Genomic DNA, 16,713 nt, shown 5'->3' on the forward strand with positions numbered 1-16,713 from the left:
AGCAGTTATACGCTAAGTTCTCGAAGTGTGAGTTTTGGCTTCGAGAGGTGCAATTTCTGGGTCATGTTATCTGTGAGGCAGGTATTAAAGTGGATCCGTCAAAAATAAAAGTGGTAATGGGTTGGAATTGCCGAAGACGCCGACAGAAGTTAAGAGTTTCTTGGGTCTTGCGGGTTATTATCGCCGATTTATAAAAGATTTTTCTAAAATAGCGGGTCCGATGACCAAATTTACTAGAAAGGATGTAAGTTTCCGATGGGGAGATCAACAGGAACAGGCTTTTCAGACTCTGAAACAGTTGTTGTGTCAGGCTCCAGTGTTAGCATTGCCAGAGGGTTCAGATGACTTTGTGGTTTATTGTGATGCGTCGTTTGCCGGGTTGGGATGTGTACTGATGCAGAGAGATAAAGTTATCGCGTACGCTTCTCGTCAGTTAAAGACACATGAACGTAACTATCCGGTTCATGATTTAGAAATGGCTGCAGTGGTATTTGCCTGGAAGCTTTGGAGACATTACTTATATGGTACAAAGTGTGTAATATGTACAGATCATAAGAGCCTACAGCATATTTTCACGCAGAAAGAACTGAATATGCGACAAAGATGGTGGATAGAACTTATCAAAGACTATGATTGTAAAATAAAGTACCATCCGGGTAATGCAAATGTCGTAGCAGATGCGTTAAGTCATAAAAAGTCTGATGAGAATGTGAAATTTCTGCGTTTGAGTATAACTTCAGATTTGATTGATCAACTACGAACAGTTCAAGCCTGTGCTTTGGAGGATGAACTTATTAAATCTGAACTTATGACTAAATGAAAAATTTGACCTAATTGATGATTCTCGTGGACTTAAGACTTTAAATAACCGTATTTGGGTGCCTATGCTTGGAGACTTGAGGAATTTGATCATAACTGAAGCTCATAAATCTAGATTGACAGTACATCCAGGCAGTAATAAGATGTATCATGACCTTAAATCTATGTATTGGTGGCCGACCATGATATCAGACATCGCTCGTTTTGTTGAAAAGTGTCATATTTGCTCGCAAGTGAAGGCAGAACACCAGAAACCGTATGGTTCGTTGCGTCAGTTACATATTCCAGAGTGGAAATGGGAGCATATCACGATGGATTTTGTGACAAAATTTCCTAGAACTCAGAGAAAACACTATATGATTTGGGTAGTAGTTGATCGTTTGACCAAGAGTGCTCATTTTCTTGCTACTCGTGAGATAGCATCATTAAGCGAACTTGCTGATTTATATGTGAAAGAGATAATTAGTCGGCATGGTGTTCCATTATCGATTGTGTCAGACAGAGATTCTAGATTTGTGTCGAACTTCTGGAATAGTCTACAATAGAATCTAGGTACACGTGTGAATCTAAGTACTGCTTATCATCCTCAGACAGATGGTCAGAGTGAACGAACGATACAGACACTAGAGGATATGTTGACAGCATGTGTATTAGAATATGGTGGTTCATGGGATACACATTTGCCGTTGGTTGAATTCGCGTATAATAATTCTTATCATTCGAGCATAGGGATGCCACCTTACGAAATGTTGTACGGCCGTCGTTGCAGAACTCCGACTTGTTGGTTAGAAGCTGGAGAGAAACAGTTTGCTGGTCCCGAGATTGTCCAAATGACAGCAGAAAAAGTTGCTATCGCGCGAGAAAAGTTAAAAGCTGCCAGGGATAGATAAAAGATGTATGCTGATCCACGTAGACGTCCAGTAAACTTTGAGGTAGGTGATCGTGTTTACTTGAAAGTTTCGCCGTGGAAGGGTGTTATCAGGTTTGGTAAGCGAGGAAAGTTAGCTCCGAGATTTATTGGACCGTTCAAGATTATTCAGAGAGTTAATGACCAGACAGTTGTGTTAGATCTTCCTTCTGAGCTAGCTGGTATTCATAATACCTTCAATGTGTGTTATTTGCGTAAGTGTAAAGTCGATGACGAGACACAAATCGTACCGCTAGTAGATTTGAAAGTTGATTTGAGTAACAAGTTGGTTGAGGAACCTATCCGAGTGGTCGACAGAAAGGTTAGTAAGTTAAGAAGGAAAGAAATCCCGATGGTTTTGATAGAATGGAAGCACATTTTAGGGGCTAACTTGACGTGGGAGACAGAAGAGTTGATAAAGACCCGTTACCCTCATCTGATTGACCAAGACCAGATTCCGAGGACGGAATCTCTTTAAGGGGGTGGATTTGTAACAGACTGAAACCGGGGTTAGAAGTAAGATTACTTAATTGCCCTTAGGTTTATATTTGTGGTTAAAATATGCTTTTATTTTAATAATATGTTTATTATTAATTGATTAGTTGGTTAAGACCAGTTTGTGACAAGGGTAACAGAAATGGTTCGTTTGTTGAATTTGGACTCCGTTAAGATTGCCAAATTAAGTACGAAAGATATCAGATAACTGATAAATACCTGTGTGTTATGGGGTGTGGGTTTATAACCCACTTAAGTAACTAATATCTGGATACTTCCATTTATTTCCCAATTTGTGCAAGAACAAGACCCGTACCTAACTTTCATCATCTCAAAACCCTAATTGAATCCAAGTCACAAATTGAATTAAGAAGCTTTAGGATCTGAATCTTATCATTCTTATAAGCATTTATCCAGGTTAGCTTGCTTGAATTCGTGCTTTAATTTATAGAAATTGGGTTTTGGGTGTAAAATGGGTTTTTGATGAAATTAAGCTTGAATCTTCATGATTTGTGTTTGTTATGTTTAATTGATGTTAGAAATAGTTGCTATATAGTTTATATGATCTAATTATGCTGTGAATTGAGCAAGAACTTGTTAAAAATGATGAATTGTGTGTTAGAACTTGAGTTTATGATAAAGTGAGTATTTTGGGATGAATTAATCCCAAATCTTGATTGTAAATGCTAGATTTTGATGTTTATAGTTGGGAAAAGTGTTTATGTATGATTGGTATGTTTCTTTATGCTTGAATTTGGACTATAAACCTTGAAATCGAGTTTTTTTGGCTTAAAATCACCAAATCAGCGAAGCTGATGGTGAAGAAGAAGCTGCTCGAAAAACTCGCTCGAAAACAGTGCTCGAGACTCGCTCGAAAACAGTGCTCGAGAACCTTTTGCTCGAAAACATATTATTGCTCGAAAAACTCGAGTTGCTCGAGAACCTTCTGCTCGAAAAAATCGATTGCTCGAAAAACTCGAGTTGCTCGAGAACCTTCTGCTCGAAAAACTCGAATATGTTCGAAAACTCGAATTCGCTCGAAAAGCTCGAATTTGCTCGAGAACCCCATGTTGCTCGAAAACCTTGCCTGTTATGTGAATATTTTCCGTTGAAAGTAAAGTTGTGTATTAATACTTGGATATAATACTAACTTGAGATATTATGTGATGATTCACAGGTGATAAACAAAAAGGTGAAGGCTCAGAAAGATTAGACCTCTGAGAACCTTCAGTTGCGGGTAATCGGTGAGTGGGTCTATCTCCGGATAGAGTATTAAGTAGCTGACACGCTACTTATTCAGACTCTTTATTACTATGATTATGTTCATTACGATTACCATGCGTAGTTAGATATTGCCATGCTAGTTAGGACGATTGCATGACTTTTTATCTGTGATCTTATGTGCACACTATTAGTTGGACACCAATCGAGGCGGCAAGGTTGGGAACCCACCGAGGCGGCAAGGTAGGGTTGATGTGAGGTCGACTATGGTAGCCTGGTCAGGTCATGAGTTACTAATTGTTCAGTATAGCATAGATGGATGCATGTGTTGCGTCTGGACGGTTATGCAGTGAAATCAGTAAAGCGGACTATCGGTAGACTGTAGCTTGATCAACTACGTCGTGTGCTCGTACAAGCCGCCGATCCTCATATTGTCAGTTATTATATGCTAGTTCAGGACGTTACCATATCTGTGATCCCTTGCATGTTCAGTTGCTTATGCTTGGTCTGTTAGATAGTATCCATTCACTTAGCTGTGTGCTAATTCCCTCCATATTTCCACCCCTTGCAGGTTTAGGTACTGCTGGTTAGGATGGGTGTTGCTGTTGGGTTGAAGACATGTTTGACTACGTGCTTAACTCTGATGTTTTCTGGTTTTATAATGTTTTCACGTAACACCAACGTTTTAGAATATTGTAATAACGTTAACTAAGTTAAATTGATAACTATGGTTTGTAAATGTTATCTAAGGGTATTTATGTAATTCAGTCTTCCGCTGTGATATATAAAAAAAAAATCAGGGTGTTACAAGTTGGTATCAGAGCTGGTTTAACCTGACTGGCAGGTTAATCGTAGAGGGGGTTCTTACAGTGGCGACCTGTGACGAAGCATTGGCTCTTACCCCTTACGATCCCTTTATGTGTAAAGGGTTGGCCGGATGTGCGAAGATGCGGGCTGTAAAACCAGGCTTTGAGGTACACTCAGTGGTCACCCTGTGCGCAGGAACGGCACTGAGTGTGATGCGTCCCCAACTTGTTTTACAAGTTGGTATCAGAGCGTGGTTTAGCAGCAAGTACGTGCGCGTATTTGTTCCTAAACCTTGAATTAAGTCAAACATGTCCGTGGGGTGGGGCTAAGTGAATATAGGATGTTGTGCATGTTAGTGTTTAGTAAGCTAACAGTTATCCACTAAGCTTTTGTGCGAGTATTTTGTAGCACAGATGGCAGACAACAGGGATGCGAACGCTACAAACCTGATCCACCCCGGAACCTTCAGTGCTCCTGATGTGGAGGATGAGGTAGAAGTATATGATGCTGATTATGTACATGAGCTTGAAAGTAAGTTTAAGGAAGCTCAGGAAAAGATTGCTGAGCTTGAGTTAGCTAGACAGTTGGGTAATGAGGATACACCGCCAGGTTTTGCCACTGCACAGTCGCATGCCGTACCACAGATAAACCAGAACCAATACCAATACCCGTTACAGAACCAATTCCCTCAGCATATCATGCCACCACATAACTATTACCAATACCAACATCCCATGATGATGAAGCAAGTTCCGCCACCTACATACCAACAACCATTCCCACAACAGCAATTCCAACAACAATATCAGCCACCAAAAAGATGTACCTTTAAACAGTTCAGGGATTGTGGACCATCTCCTTTCTTAGGAAGTAATGACCCAGCCGTGACTCTCAATTGGTTACGGGAGGTTGAAAAGGCGTTTGATGCATGTCAGTGTGAGCATGAGTTAAAGGTGATTTATGCAAGCAGGTTGTTGAAAGATAGAGCAATGGTGTAGTGAGATTCTGTGATAGCTGGTGTCCCTCCAGAGCAAGTTAAGATGATTACTTGGGAACAGTTTTATGCGAAGGTATGTGAACAGTATTGTAATGTGTTTGACATGAATAGAATTAAGATGGAGTTCCTAGAAATGCGGATGACACCGCAGATGTCAATTGATGAGGTGATTGAGAAGTACATGGACAAGCTAAGATTTGTGCAACAATGGGTGCCGGATGAACAATCCCAAATTCAGCACTTTGTAAACATGATCTTGCCAGAGTATAGGACCTTTGTGAGGTCAGCACCGACATTGTCTCAAGCTTCTGTGATGGGAAAGATGGTGGAAAGTGATGTAAGAGCAGCTAGGGGTATGAATTGGGGAAATGTGGTACCACAGGGTAGTCAGGCTACCAGTCAATCAGGTTCGAAGTCTAAGAAATCGTTTGGGTTTAGACAAAAGGGTAAGGGTAACCAAGGTGGATCAGGTTCAGGTTCTGGAAAGAAAGATTGGTGTAAAGGTTGTAAGTCTTCACATAGTGGTCAGTGTTCTGAGGCAACGAGAAGATGTTTAAGATGTGGTATGGTAGGTCATGAATCTCAGGGGTGTTCCTTCATAGAAAATGTTTGTTGGAGTTGTCATCAGCCGGGTCATCGTTCAGCAAGTTGTCAGGCGTCAAAGGGCGCAAGTTCCGGGGCAGGGTCAGGGGCGCGTTCGGCATCTGTCGGGGGTTCCACAGCCTCAAGTGGACATAAGAGAAAGAACCCACCGACTGCGGAAGCCAGGGCCTTTCAGATGACAGTTGAGGCCGCTACTATTAATGATGACGTCATAACCGGTATGTTCTTGATCAACTCAATACCTGCTAGAATATTGTTTGATTCGGGTGCAAATAGGACATTTATGTCTATAGATTTCTGTACTAAATTAGGGTTACCGGCTACTGTGCTGCCTGAGCCTGTTAGAGTAGAGGTAGCTGATGGTAAGATGGTTCTAGTCACAATGTATGTGTCTGGAGCTAGTATAGAAATTGATGGTAGACCGCTTGCTATGTCCTGTTTAGTGTTGCCTATCCCTAGTTTTGATGTAGTATTAGGGATGAACTGGATGAGCCTACATAAGGCCTACATTAAGTGTGATAAGAAGATTGTGACTTTCCGTTTGACCGATGGAACCCGTATTGTGGCCCGAGGGGAACGAAGTGGGTTCAGTTTTCCATTGATTTCTATGATGAAGGCGAGGAAGTCACTTTCTAAGGGATGTGAGTCTTTTATGGCTTATGTTATTGATGCTAAGATAGAGAAGAAATCTGTTATTGATATTCCTGTGGTTTCGGAATTTCTTGAGGTGTTTCCTGACGAATTACCGGGGTTGCCGCCGGTAAGAGAAGTAGAATATAAGATTGAGTTAGTTCCGGGAACAACTCCAGTAGCTAAGGCTCCTTATAGGTTAGCACCTTCTGAAATCAGAGAGATGATGTCTCAGATACAAGAACTATTAGACAGAGGGTTTATAAGACCAAGTTCTTCACCGTGGGGTGCACCAGTGTTGTTTGTAAAGAAGAAAGATGGTTCGCTGAGAATATGTATAGATTATCGAGAATTGAACAAGAGAACAGTTAAGAACAAGTATCCTCTGCCTAGAATCGATGATCTGTTCGATCAGCTGCAGGGTGCATCGTATTTCTCGAAAATAGATCTTAGATCCGGTTATCATCAGGTTCGGGTTGCAGAATCAGATATACCGAAGACAGCGTTCAGAACTAGATATGGGCATTACGAGTTCTTGGTTATGCCATTCGGGTTGACGAATGCTCCAGCAGTCTTCATGGATCTAATGAACAGGGTTTGTAAACCATATTTAGATCAGTTTGTTATTGTGTTTATCGACGATATATTGGTATATTCAAAGACAGAAGCTGATCATGCGACACATCTTCGATTAGTGTTAGAGTTGTTAAATAAAGAGCAGTTATACGCTAAGTTCTCGAAGTGTGAGTTTTGGCTTTGAGTGGTGCAATTTCTGGGTCATGTTATCTATGAGGCAGGTATTAAAGTGGATCCGTCAAAAATAAAAGTGGTAATGGGTTGGAATTGCCGAAGACGCCGACAGAAGTTAAGAGTTTCTTGGGTCTTGCGGGTTATTATCACCGATTTATAAAAGATTTTTCTAAAATAGCGGGTCCGATGACCAAATTGACTAGAAAGGATGTAAGTTTCCGATGGGGAGATCAACAGGAACAGGCTTTTCAGACTCTGAAACAGTTGTTGTGTCAGGCTCCAGTGTTAGCATTGCCAGAGGGTTCAGATGACTTTGTGGTTTATTGTGATGCGTCATTTACCGGGTTGGGATGTGTACTGATGCTGAGAGATAAAGTTATCGCCTACGCTTCTCGTCAGTTAAAGACACATGAACGTAACTATCCGGTTCATGATTTAGAAATGGCTGCAGTGGTATTTGCCTTGAAGCTTTGGAGACATTACTTATATGGTACAAAGTGTGTAATATGTACAGATCATAAGAGCCTACAACATATTTTCACGCAGAAAGAACTGAATATGCGACAGAGACGGTGGATAGAACTTATCAAAGACTATGATTGTGAAATAAAGTACCATCCGGGTAAAGCAAATGTCGCAGCAGATGCGTTAAGTCGTAAAAAGTCTGATGAGAATGTGAAATTTCTGCGTTTGAGTATAACTTCAGATTTGATTGATCAACTACGAATAGTTCAAGCCTGTGCTTTGGAGGATGAACATATTAAATCTGAACTTATGACTAAACGAAAATTTGACCTAATTGATGATTCTCGTGGACTTAAGACTTTAAATAACCGTATTTGGGTGCCTATGCTTGGAGACTTGAGGAATGTGATCATAACTGAAGCTCATAAATCTAGATTGACAGTACATCCAGGCAGTAATAAGATGTATCATGACCTTAAATCTATGTATTGGTGGCCGACCATGAAATCAGACATCGCTCGTTTTGTTGAAAAGTGTCATATTTGTGTGCAAGTGAAGGCAGAACACCAGAAACCGTATGGTTCATTGCGTCAGTTACATATTCCAGAGTGGAAATGGGAGCATATCACGATGGATTTTGTGACAAAATTTCCTAGAACTCAGAGAAAACACGATATGATTTGGGTAGTAGTTGATCATTTGACCAAGAGTGCTCATTTTCTTGCTACTCGTGAGACAACATCATTAAGCGAACTTGCTGATTTATATGTGAAAGAGATAATTAGTTGGCATGGTGTGCCATTATCGATTGTGTCAGACAGAGATTCTAGATTTGTGTCAAACTTCTGGAATAGTCTACAACAGAATCTAGGTACACGTGTGAATCTAAGTACTGCTTATCATCCTCAGACAGATGGTTAGAGTGAACGAACGATACAGACGCTAGAGGATATGTTGAGAGCATGTGTATTAGAATATGGTGGTTCGTGGGATACACATTTGTCGTTGGTTGAATTCGCGTATAATAATTCTTATCATTCGAGCATAGGGATGCCACCTTACGAAATGTTATACGCCCGTCGTTGCAGAACTCCGACTTGTTGGTTAGAAGCTGGAGAGAAACAGTTTGCTGGTCCCGAGATTGTCCAAATGACAGCAGAAAAAGTTGCTATCGCGCGAGAAAAGTTAAAAGCTGCCAGGGATAGACAAAAGATGTATGCTGATCCACGTAGACGTCCAGTAAACTTTGAGGTAGGTGATCGTGTTTACTTGAAAGTTTCGCCGTGGAAGGGTGTTATCAGGTTTGGTAAGCGAGGAAAGTTAGCTCCGAGATTTATTGGACCGTTCAAGATTATTCAGAGAGTTAATGACCAGACAGTTGTGTTAGATCTTCCTTCTGAGCTAGCTGGTATTCATAATACCTTCAATGTGTGTTATTTGCGTAAGTATAAAGTCGATGACGAGACACAAATCGTACTGCTAGTAGATTTGAAAGTTGATTTGAGTAACAAGTTGGTTGAGGAACCTATCCGAGTGGTCGACAGAAAGGTTACTAAGTTAAGAAGGAAAGAAATCCCGATGGTTTTGATAGAATGGAAGCACAGTTTAGGGGCTAACTTGACGTGGGAGACAGAAGAGTTGATAAAGACCCGTTACTCTCATCTGATTGACCAAGACCAGATTTCGAGGACGGAATCTCTTTAAGGGGTGGATTTGTAACAGACTGAAACCGGGGTTAGAAGTAAGATTACTTAATTGCCCTTAGGTTTATATTTGTGGTTAAAATATGCTTTTATTTTAATAATATGTTTATTATTAATTGATTAGTTGGTTAAGACCAGTTTGTGACAAGGGTCACAGAAATGGTTCGTTTGTTGAATTTGGACTCCGTTAGGATTGCCAAATTAAGTACGAAAGATATCAGATAACTGATAAATACCCGTGTGTTATGGGGTGTGGGTTTATAACCCACTTAAGTAACTAATATCTGGATACTTCCATTTATTTCCCAATTTGTGCAAGAACAAGACCCGTACCTAACTTTCATCATCTCAAAACCCTAATTGAATCCAAGTCACAAATTGAATTAAGAAGCTTTAGGATCTGAATCTTATCATTCTTATAAGCATTTATCCAGGTTAGCTTGCTTGAATTCGTGCTTTAATTTATAGAAATTGGGTTTTGGGTGTAAAATGGGTTTTTGATGAAATTAAGCTTGAATCTTCAAGATTTGTGTTTGTTATGTTTAATTGAAGTTAGAAATAGTTGCTATATAGTTTATATGATCTAATTATGCTGTGAATTGAGCAAGAACTTGTTAAAAATGATGAATTGTGTGTTAGAACTTGAGTTTATGATAAAGTGAGTATTTTGGGATGAATTAATCCCAAATCTTGATTGTAAATGCTAGATTTTGATGTTTATAGTTGGGAAAAGTGTTTATGTATGATTGGTATGTTTCTTTATGCTTGAATTTGGACTATAAACCTTGAAATCGAGTTTTTTTTGCTTAAAATCACCAAATCAGCGAACCTGATGGTGAAGAAGAAGATGCTCGAAAAACTCGCTCGAAAACAGTGCTCGAGACTCGCTCGAAAATAGTGCTCGAGAACCTTTTGCTCGAAAACATATTATTGCTCGAAAAACTCGAGTTGCTCGAGAACCTTCTGCTCGAAAAACTCAATTGCTCGAAAAACTCGAGTTGCTCGAGAACCTTCTGCTCGAAAAACTCGAATATGTTCGAAAACTCGAATTCGCTCGAAAAACTCGAATTTGCTCGAGAACCCCATGTTGCTCGAAAACCTTGCCTGTTATGTGAATATTTTCCGTTGAATGTAAAGTTGTGTATTAATACTTGGATATAATACTAACTTGAGATATTATGTGATGATTCACAGGTGATAAACAAAAAGGTGAAGGCTCAGAAAGATTAGACCTCTGAGAACCTTCAGTTGCGGGTAATCGGTGAGTGGGTCTATCTCCAGATAGAGTATTAAGTAGCTGACACGCTACTTGTTCAGACTCTTTATTACTATGATTATGTTCATTACGATTACCATGCGTAGTTAGATATTGCCATGCTAGTTAGGACGATTGCATGACTTTTTATCTGTGATCTTATGTGCACACTATTAGTTGGACACCAATCGAGGCAGCAAGGTTGGGAACCCACCGAGGCGGCAAGGTAGGGTTGATGTGAGGTCGACTGTGGTAGCCTGGTCGGGTCATGAGTTACTGATTGTTCAGTATAGCATAGATGGACGCATGTGTTGCGTCTGGACGGTTATGCAGTGAAATCAGTAAAGCGGACTATCGGTAGACTGTAGCTTGATCAACTACGTCGTGTGCTCGTACAAGCCGCCGATCCTCATATTGTCAGTTATTATATGCTAGTTCAGGATGTTAGCATATCTGTGATCCCTTGCATGTTCAGTTGCTTATGCTTGGTCTGTTAGATAGTATCCATTCACTTAGCTGTGTGCTAATTCCCCCCCACATTTTCACCCCTTGCAGGTTTAGGTACTGCTGGTTAGGATGGGTGTTGCTGTTGGGTTGAAGACATGTTTGACTACGTGCTTAACTCTGATGTTTTCTGGTTTTATAATGTTTTCACGTAACACCAACGTTTTGAAATATTGTAATAACGTTAACTAAGCTAAATTGATAACTATGGTTTGTAAATGTTATCTAAGGGTATTTATGTAATTCAGTCTTCCGCTGTGATATATAAAAAAAAAAAAAATCAGGGTGTTACAATGGAACGGCGTTCTTGAATCGTGCTAGAATTTCATTTTCTTATGTTACCATTTTCTTGTAAATTTCCCAGGTAGAACGTCGTTCCTGGCTTTGGAACGACGTTCTTGATGATGGAACGGCGTTCTTAGATAGTAGAACGTCGTTCTTGTTGCAAGGATGAGCACTTTGCAGTTTTCTTGATCATTTTGCACACTTTGGTTAATTTTACACCAAATTTGTACTTAGAATTGTAATAGCACTCATAACACAATAAAACCCAAGATCATAGCTTTTCGAGCATTTGGTAACAAAAACCGAGTAAAATGAGGTAGATTTTGCGTGAGAAACATAGCGTGAATGAGCAATATCATAGTGCAAGCTCGCGGTCACCAGTTCCTATATCGCGGTCTTGAAAATCACGAATATCAGATTTCGTAGTTGCGAGATGTCTAGTCGCGGTCACGAGATTAAGGTCGGTCAGCAGATTCGATTTTCTATCTATAAATAGGCCATTTGACCCCAACTTTTAGAAGCGGTTTTTTTTACGAAATTTTGAGCTAGGGTTACGAATTTTAGAGCTTTTCAAGGTTGTTTTAAGGGTTTCTATCACTTGAATTATGATTGTAACAAGATTCAATCATTGGTTGCTCTATTTTCTCATTCTTGATTAATACTATGACGAATTTTTGTTTATTCTTGTGTTTGATTGCTTTTATTGCTACTATATCTAGCTAAATTCCTTGTATTCACTTAGATGATTGAACCTAGCAGATGGATTGCTAATTCTTATGTTTTTATAATTGTTAATTTCTATTGATTCATGATTCATTATTACTCTCATTGATTGATTTATTATATTAAACGTTTGTTGATTGAATTAGCTACAGTTAGTGAAATTGATAAACTTATCTAGGTTATTGAAAGATGATTTGGATTGGTTGCATTGCATGGAAACAAGTAGACGATAGTAACTAACTATCAGTTAAGTTAAGTAATTGTGAAACTAAAAAAAGACACCATTATATCCTTCAATTGAATCAACATCTTGATTAATTAAATTTGATTGACTGTGTACTTAAGATGCGTGTAGAAAACTAGCGTTATTAACTTACACCTTAATGACAAAATTAGTATTTAAGTGAGAAAAATCAGCTTATCTTACTAATCGATGAATTAATTGGTGAACTAAGTTAACGGCAGTTATACTTAGGGAATTAGTTAAGAAATTGTGAGAATCGCTAGATAATTGCAATGTCACCTCAAAAATTAGTTATTTTTATGGTCTTAATACAAGCAATTCAGATCCTAGAGAATTGATTTTAAGTCATTGCCCTTGTATCTACTGAATTATCGTTATTTACTTTGCGTTTCTTAGTTTAATTAGTTTGAATTAAAACTTCCTCAATTTAATTAGGATAATTATTAGTTTAAAATTCTCAAAACTACTGCTCCGTGTGGAACGAGCTGGTCAATTCACTTACTAGCTACCGCACGATCATGTTTTAGTTTCCTGTTTTGTGTAGAGTTTTTGAGTCAATTTGTCTAGTATATTATAAGTTAGGTTTTACACATCATTAACTCAAAAGGTTTCTAAAGATAGAAAGTTTCCAAAAATGGCAGTTTTCTAAATTAAAAAGTTTTCAGATATTGTAAGTTTACAAAAATAGAAACTTCCCCATAATAGTAGGTGACCCAAATGTCAAACAAGCCATACAAATCTGAGTAAATGTATTAAAATATTGAATGCAGACAAAGGTTTAAACATATTCCCAAAACAAAACTCCAGTGATGCAGATAACTCTTGACTTCTAATGCGGAAGTGACTTACGAACCTGAGAATAATACATTCTTAAAAGGTCAAGACAAATGTTGGTGAGTTATAAGTTTATTAGTGTGGACAATAAATAAAGTAGACCACAAAATTTAATGTTAACAAACAGTATAAAAAAGATTCTACAGCATTAACACACGGTAACCAAACTTAACGAAAATAATAATTTACCATATGCAACAAAATACACCGAAACATGTGTACCACTCGAAGTACTATACATCCGTCAAATGTTGGCGCGACCAACCCTGGCGAATCTGTCAAACACTATAGATCTATATATAGGATTCGCGTCCACCAGTTCAAAAACTAGTAGTTAACATTTATCAAGCTAAGGAATTTGTGTTTCAAACTCAAAGTTGATAAGTTAGCTACTTGTGTCTATTATGTAAAAACTGAAAAGTACATGTATTCTCATCTCAAAAAGATTAAAAGTTCAGAAGTTCAAAAGGTGGGACGTTAACTCACCTGAAATGCACAATAGTAATCACACAAACGTGACAGCTAAACAGAATCACAGATGACCAAAATACTCAAACTAGAAATACAAGTTCGTCAATAAATGCCTACGAACATTAGGGCGGTCGTATCACAATAATTAATCCTATGCTCGAGTGATAACACCATATTTATACATATATTTCTTATGCGTTATTCGGATTCTAAATGTGTGGTTAATAAAGATTTTGAAGAATTTTTTGTTTGTTTAGGCTAAATGAATATCTTAGCTCAAGAATTGGTTCTTACATGTAATTTGATCTTTTGTGAAGAGTTAATGAAAACCAAGTTTAAGACGAAGATAAAGGATAAAGCACGAAAAGAAGGAGCGCTGCTGTAATCTCGCATTCCAGTCATCATTCTCGCGACCCTAACAACTTCGCAAAACGCGAGGGTTTTGACCCAAACGCGAAAATCCAATTTTCTAGCTCTCAAGTTCTGCAGCATTTTTCGCGTCCCAAGCACCTATTCGTGTTTCATTCACCTCGTGGACCGCGAGAGGGTCTCGCAAAACGGGACATTGGTTACGACTCAGTTACGAATTTAGGGTTAAGTTTTTAGTTACGACTCATTTACGAATTTAGGGTTTTAGTTACGACTTTTCAAGTATTTTACATTGTTTTAGAGCATTCAATTTGTTTGAATTACAATTTCATTCAAGGATTCAACTGTGGGTATTATTCTTTCTCTATTTTTAATCAATATGATGAATACCTGTGATTATTCTATGATTTTGTTTGTTCTTAACTTGATTATGTCTAGGTAAACTTTAAATGTTCACTTAGATGATTGAAACCGGATGATAAATTGCTATCTTAAATTTATTCAACCGTCTTTCGATTATAGTTAACCACTGTTATTTAAAGTTTCTAATTATTTGAATAATCCAATCTATTGATTTGATAATGACAGTTATTTTAATTGAGAGGGATACCAAATTAAAATTTAATAGTTAGTGATTTGAATGTTGGTTAAGTGAGAATCATTGTGAGTTGTACATGGACACCAAAACGACCTAAGTTGAATTGTAATCTTGAGTGTTTTATAATTAATTGATTGTGAGTTTAATTTACGTGCGGGACATCAACATGATTTACTTACACTTCTATACCAAAATTGGTAGTCTAGGTGAGGGACACCAGCCTGAATTATTAATCTTAACTGAGTTTAACAAAGCAATTATAGTCAGGTGAATTGATTCTAAGTAGACATTCGTATCTCCTCTAAACTCATTTGTTTTATTCTCGTGTAATTAGTTTAAGTTTTAATTTAGAATTCAAAATTCCCCAATGTTCTTAGAATAATTATTAGTTTATAAGTCCTAATTCAACTGATATTTGTGGATCGAACTGGTCAAATACTTGCTAGTTATTACATGATCAGGTTTAGTTGCCCGAAAATATGTGTTAATCTGTGAGTATTTTGATTACTATTTTATAATCATGTGTTATTCGTGGAAGCTGTATATATTAGATGTTTGTAATCATGTATTAGCTCGTTGGTTACAAATAAAAGGTTATGTTGCTTAGAAAACAAAAGGATCTTCTTCCATAACTACAATAAATTCGTTGTGTTTGTATCCCTTTTTCTCATCTCTTTATTTACTTATTTATAGACACTTCGCTTCACAAGCTCAAGATTGAGTAAACATTTATATAAATAAATATACTTTAAAAAGAGTAGTAAATAACTACTCCGTCTGTCTCATATCTTTTTTTTTTTGGCGAAAAATTGAATTTTCATTAAAACAATGAAGAATATCAAACAAAAGATACAATGACGTAGACTAGCTCGATCATGAGTGCAGGCAGGGGCGAAAGTGTGTAGGGGCAGAGGGGGGCGGCCGCCCCCAGTGGATTTTTTTTCAGTGTAAAAATTTTGGGTTTTTCGACTTTGCCCCCGGTGGATTTATTTTTTTGCCCCCAAAACTACAAATTTTGCCCCAAAACCTTCAAATTTTGCCCCAAATTCTTCAACTTTTGCCCCAAAATCTTCAAATTTTGTCCAAAAAAATTGCTACGGTTTAATTTTTTTTTTTTTTGCCCCCGATGAAAAAAAAATCCTATTTTCGCCTCGGAGTGCAGGGATACAAAGTAACGAAGGCAATAAAAACTAAAAACATGACATAAACGGGTTATACACCCATACATAAGATTGATGCTCAAGGCTTAGAATAAGATTAATTGTCCATAAGAAAAATTGTGGCTTGATATTTCGTACAATAACAAATGATTTGGTTTGTTGAGAAATATCTTTTTTCAATATTTGACAAGAGCAAAGAAATCGAATTTCCATGTAGATACATGGCACCCGACCTTGGTCCCCACTTGAACCGCAACAAAAGCCTAATGTATTCAAATCTCGTTTAGACCGGTTACGACACACCTTGACCCATGGCTTCATGAATTATTATAAATTGACATTGAAAAAAATTGGCAAAAACACCCGCATGTCGACTTGTTTCCGAGGCCCCGGTGTTCCTCAAAACGTTTGTGGTTTTGGTGTGTTGACGAGAAACAGTGGCGAAGCCAGAAATTTTTATCGTTGGTGTCATAATGCAACTATCTTTTTCTTATGCTGAAAGTTAGGGTTGTTCACGGTCCGGTTTAGTCCGCTTTTGACTAAATCTCAAATCATACAGGCAACCACAGTTTCAACATATATATCAAACAAGATCAGACCGAGTAAGTTGTCTTGTTGAACAGTTTGGTCTAGTTTGGGACGGTCCGGTTTAACGGTTTAGAGTTCTTTTGTTTCTTTCTTTTATTTCATACTAGTTAAAATCCCGCGACTTCGCAAGTAATTAATAGTTAAACTAATTTAATATCAAAATTGTAAGTTTTATTTTACAAATATAGCGAATTTTGTACTATTAATTAATCATATTCTAAAAGTACCTAACAAAAAAGAAATGAAGAATGAAAATTGATATTAAATAATGAAAGAGCAATAAAC

This window comes from Rutidosis leptorrhynchoides, chromosome 2 (genome assembly GCF_046630445.1).
Source record: "Rutidosis leptorrhynchoides isolate AG116_Rl617_1_P2 chromosome 2, CSIRO_AGI_Rlap_v1, whole genome shotgun sequence".
Taxonomy (NCBI): domain Eukaryota; kingdom Viridiplantae; phylum Streptophyta; class Magnoliopsida; order Asterales; family Asteraceae; genus Rutidosis; species Rutidosis leptorrhynchoides.